This window comes from Scardinius erythrophthalmus, assembly GCF_964197995.2.
Source record: "Scardinius erythrophthalmus genome assembly, chromosome: 21".
In the NCBI taxonomy this organism is placed as follows: Eukaryota; Metazoa; Chordata; class Actinopteri; order Cypriniformes; family Leuciscidae; genus Scardinius; species Scardinius erythrophthalmus.
Genome location: NC_138241.1, coordinates 16,035,340 through 16,041,127, shown reverse-complemented (window position 1 = coordinate 16,041,127; position 5,788 = coordinate 16,035,340).

The window sequence follows — 5,788 nt, the reverse complement described above, 5'->3', positions numbered from 1 at the left end:
CCTGTATTTGTGTCCTGTTTTTTTGTGCAGCATTTTGATGAAATGTACTTTATAAGTGCTCCATAACATCTCATGATTCGTTCCTTGTCTGATGAAGGTCTATACATCTGACACAATAGTTTCAAGTTTCCCATAATCCTCTTTAATTACCCTGATAAACAGTTCTTGCAATTACCAATTATTAGTTTGCATAATTAATTTGTTTTTGTTCGAGAAAAAAAAAAAAAAAGAACAAGATTTTGGGATGTTCAGGTCACATTTCACCTCAAAATCAGAAGAAGTCAAGTCAAGTCAAGTCAACTTTATTTATATAGCGCTTTTCACAATACAGATTGTATCAAAGCAGCTTCACAGTATTAAATAAAATAGTACATCAGTGTTTGTTTCTGGTGTAAAACATCCACGCATCACGACATGCATCATAAAGAAGGGACAGATCATTTTCATTATGAGATAATTAATTACATTTTATGTTGTCTCTCCAACTGCAGTGGCTCTCATGATGTCCAGGTCATGCCCCTCAGATCTGTGATGTCTCTTTGGAGCCATCATATCTCTCTGGGTGTAAACTATGATAGAGAAAAAGAAAACGCCACAAGCCTTCGCTCTGCCAAGGTTGTGAAATGGCTCATCAAGGCCCCTCTGTTTTGGAGAAACAAAACACTTGGCAGATTTCAGGAATTCAGACCTTGGAAAGGAGGCAGAGAAACAGTATATTTCTCACAAGTTAAGGATGCCAGATTGCAAAAATCTTTCTTATTAGAAAATAAGAATATACTAAATATAATATGTATAATATGGAATCTAATTCTTAAATTCCTTTTACGTGTCACACAGCGACATGCATCATAAAGTAACTGACATTTGTGCTTGACGTTTCTTCATTCAAAAGAAATTGTTAGTGTGAAATAAACAATTGATTAATTTATCAAATTTGTTTTTTTTAGTAAAATATCAAAATCTAAATTATTTCTTTTGTGTTGTATTTCCCTTTAGGACTAACTAGTTGTGTCAGAATTTCCTTGTTTTTAATGATAGCCTAGTAATGGCAGAATATGAGCCTATCTTTGGCGTTGGATAGGCTTAAAGGCACCGGGGTGGCGGTGCTGCCGGCTTTGGCCCTTCATCGCTGCTCGCAGCTATATTTTTTATATAAATATTTTTATATTTATTAGTTTTTGAAAAAGTCTCTTATGCTCATCTTGACTGTATTTATTTAATTAAAAACAGTAATATGTCGAAATATTAGACCTGTTACAATTTAAATAACTGTTGTCCTTTGTAATATATTTTAAAATTTAATTTTTACAAAGCTGAATTGTCATTCTAATCTATATAGTAAGAAGGAATGCTTCTTGAGCACCATTGTCAACAGTTGTGCTGCTTAATATTTTTGGTGACAGCTTTTTGATGGATAGAAAGAACAGCTTTAATTTGAAATAGGCCTAGGGGAGACCGGGGACAGTTGCAACAAGTCTTATTCCTTCAATCAGAAACATGCTAGAGTAATGACACTGCACGGGAGCATGTCTGTGTTCCCACAGCCCTATGTTCCCACAAATGGCCTACCCCTAACTGGGGTTTAGACAATGTTCCCACAAATGGCCTACCCCTGACCCCACCCCTAAACCTACCCGTAACTGGGGTTTAGACAAATCGTAAAATTTTTTTTTTTTTAGAAATGTGGGAACATAGGGCCGTGGGAACATAGGGCTGACCCCCTCTGGGGATGCACAGTTAGAGACAGTAGACATATTGAACATCTCCTGCTGCATTTATTGAACAAAACTTTTTTTGGAGGTATGAAAGTAATTTTTTTTTTATGAGATGTATTTTTGTCATACTGTCCTGACATTTTATATGAATTTAATTTAAATTATAATTTTTTTTGTTGTTGACTTCTAAGTGACATGATTAGCATGTGTGTCTAGCAGGCAAATGATGTTCTGTCATGGATGATGGGGTTGGGCACTGACCCTGAAATATGGAGAGATTGAATAGCATCTGTAACACCTGCACTGCACACTGAATCTATATAGGCCTATGCTCTACACATAAACAAACAAAACTCAATAATGGTTATTTGATTAATATGACTAAATAAATAAATAATAGGCTACAATAATATTATTGTATAAATAAATAATACTATAATAGGCCTAAAACATTTAATATTTTCAGAATTCTATGCTCATTGAGAAAAAAAGTTAATTAGCTAATTTTAAAGTATTTTTAACATGTTGCAACCGTTTCTGGTTGTGTTGCAACTGTCCCATGGTTTGGGGTCAGTTACATCTGGCTTTTTCCATTCAAATAAATACTGTGAATGATATGTCATATGTAATCATCTTTAAATGGTATGGGTAATTAGCAGACAGATGCAAGTTTAATATATACAAATTTGGTTGGTCTAGTCCAAATAGTCTCAGTGTTGCAACTGTCCCCGGTCTCCCCTATAAATAATTTGTAACATTAAAGCCTACATGTCTTTACTGTATCTTTTAAAGAATTCATGTTCTTGCTGAATAATAATATATATAAAAAAAATATATAAAACCATTTTAACCCCAAACTGTGGTTTAGAACCTGGTAGTTGGTTCGCTTGTCACTTTAAACGAAAAAGGTGAAATGTAGATGAAAAAAGAAAAAGAAAAAAAGATGAAAAGTCTAGCATTTTAATATCCTCTGTTTATTTTGCGATTGTAAATAGATTTAAGATAATGAATTCCTTATTTTTGGAGATTATGGGGCTTATAGTCTATTTTCTTATGCCTTATTAAATCTGAATAATAACAAAGCATGTAATTAAGTATGAACATGAAATAATCTCATTTAACAAATATTTCACTCTCATATTTTCTCATTTGTTTCAAGTATTGAGTTATTGAAACCGAAAGTTTGTCACCTTTTCCAAAGTTCATTTAAAGTTTCCAAAGAATTTTATTTCCTTTGCCATGGAAATTATAATATTCAATATTTTTGCAGTGTCAAAATATGAGACTTATATTTGATCAACAAAGGGCACAGCGTGTGTGCTTTATCTGCGCATGTTTTTTTTCTTTATTTTCTGTGAATCTGTGGCTTCCCGTTTAAGTAGTTGCTGCCATCGAATTTTGAGGAAAAACTCAGTCGTGATGTTCAGTGCTCGTTCACGTAGGTGGTTTAGCAGTGCATTAATGGTCCAGCAGGTGGCGGTGGTGTTCTGTTCTGACCGGGTAAACAGTTTTTTTTTTTTGAAGATCAGCTAGTCTCACAGAATATTTACTGGACTAAAATACAAGAGGATTAACACACACACACACACACACACACACACACACACACACACACACACACACACACACACACACACACACAGAGTTTAAAGGGATAGTTCACCCAAAAATGAAAATTCTGTCAGTAGTTAAGTTACTCACCCTCATGTTGTTCCAACCCCGTAAGACTTTCGTTCATCTTCGGAACACAAATTAAGATATTTTTGATGAAATCTGAGCCTTGTCTCACTCCTCCATCGGCTGCTAGGTGGCCCAAACTTGCTGGCCCAGAAAAGTTATTAAAGAGATCGTTAATATAGTCCAAGTGACTACAGTGGCTCAATCTTAAGTATATCAAGGGACGAGAATACTTTAAGTGCGCAAAAACAAACAAAAATAACGACTTTATTCCACTATTCATTTCCTTCTCTCTGGGCCTCGTAGTGTTTTTGCGCTGCGCGTCTGTGTTATACGTCATCACGCATCACACACATGACCAGCGTCGGCCTACGTGGTGACGTGTAACACAGACGCGCTGCGCAAAAAGACTACGCGAACCAACTAGAGGTCCAGAGAGAAGGAAATTAATAGTGGAATAAAGTCGTTATTTTTGTTTGTTTTTGCGCACAAAAAGTATTCTCGTTGCTTGATATACTTAAGATTGAGCCACTGGAGTCACTTGGACTATATTAACGATCTCTTTAATAACTTTTCTGGGCCAGCAAGTTTGGGCCACGAAGCAGCCGATGGAGGAGTGAGACAAGGCTCAGATTTCATCAAAAATATCTTAATTTATGTTCCGAAGATGAACGAAGGTCTTACGGGGTTGGAACAACATGAGGGTGAGTAATTACTGACAGAATTTTCATTTTTGGGTGAACTAACCCTTTAACCGAGGATGGCTTTTAGTTAAAAAGAAATTTTGAATAATTCTATGGACGTTTTTGTTCAGTTTTGCATGTAGTGAAGTTTCCAGCCATTATAATAATGAACTAAAACAAATGCTTTTATATATGGTGAGACAAAAGTCTTATCAAAAGACAAAAGTGTGTTTGTGTGAGTGCGTTTCTTTCAAAGTAGGCCTATCTAAAACAATTAAACTGTAAAGGAGTGACCTTGTGCGCAATTAACTGAATTTCTGAATACATTGGGTCTTAGACCAGAAAAAAAGGCTTTGAGATGAAGTTTCAGTGTTGAACGCCTTTTTTCTCTCCAAAGCTCAAGAAAATTTATGGTTTTGTCCCAGATTTCAATTTCCACAACATCTGGCCTTAGAAACCCTTGGCAAGTCCAGCACAAAGGCACTCAAGTTCTTTGTGATATATTTCACATATTTTTTGTAATGTTATGTTGAGATAAGTTTCATAAGAAGTGTGTTAAGTGTAATGCAGGGTCCAAAGATGAGACAGCAAGTTTTAAAGTTTTAGAGTGGAGAAACACACTCACACACAGATATATAACGCATATTCTAAAAATGTATATTTGTTTACAACAGCTATGGTAACAGCAATAATAAAAACGTCGTAATAACAGCTATTCAGTTGATGGACACCGTTCTGCGTTGTCATGGGAACATCCCAGGTGGAAATAATCATGAAATTACGTTTTCTTTCATTGCTCCCTTCGCCGCTAAGTGCGTTTCAAACGGCTACATAATGGCACACAAGTGCCCTGCTCACGCCAAAGTCCCAACTTCAAGAGCTCTACCCTTTGAAGGGAGGAGGGATGCTCACTTCTGTTTGGATTTTGCCCTGGGTCTCCTGGAGCAGGGTTGAAGACCTCTGTTCTGGACCACTTAATTACAGACAGGTGTGTTGAATCAGGGTTAGATCTAAACTGCAGGCTGGCAGATCTCCAGGAACAGGACTGGGCACCCCTGATTTAAGGTGTTATTCATGTGACTTGCACAAACAGGATGCCAGATTTTAATACTTAGGGTTAGGGATTTGAACAAACCCATAACTCTAAGTATGAGCAATAGTAATAGTATGCCAGTCTACCATTGTAGGTTGAATTTTTTTGGTCAGGTTACCGTTGCCTTTCTATCAGCTCGAACCAGTCTTGCCCTTCTCCTCTAACCTCTGGGATCAACAAAACATTTTCGTGCACAGAACTGGCACCCACTGGATATCTGCTCTTTTTCGGACCATTCTCTGTAAACCCTATAGAGATGGTTGTGCGTGAAAATCCCAGTAGATAAACAGGTTATGAAATACTCAGAACAGCCCGTCCGGCACAAACCACCATGCCATGTTCAAAGTCACTTAAAGGGGTCATAGAATGAGAATTCAAATGTTCCTTGATCCTTTGACAGTTAAGAGTTTGTTATACTATAAAAATACCCTGTAAGTTTAAAAACTCAGAACTTTCTTGTTATTCCAAAAACTGCTTTAATTGAAACCAAGGCCAGCAAAGACAGGATCTAGAAAGTGGAGACGTGTGACGTCACACTTAAGCTTTGGCCCTGCCCACTGGAGCGTTCGTGAACAGTGAGTGACACGAGAATGAGAAAAGATCGATACAAGATCAATACC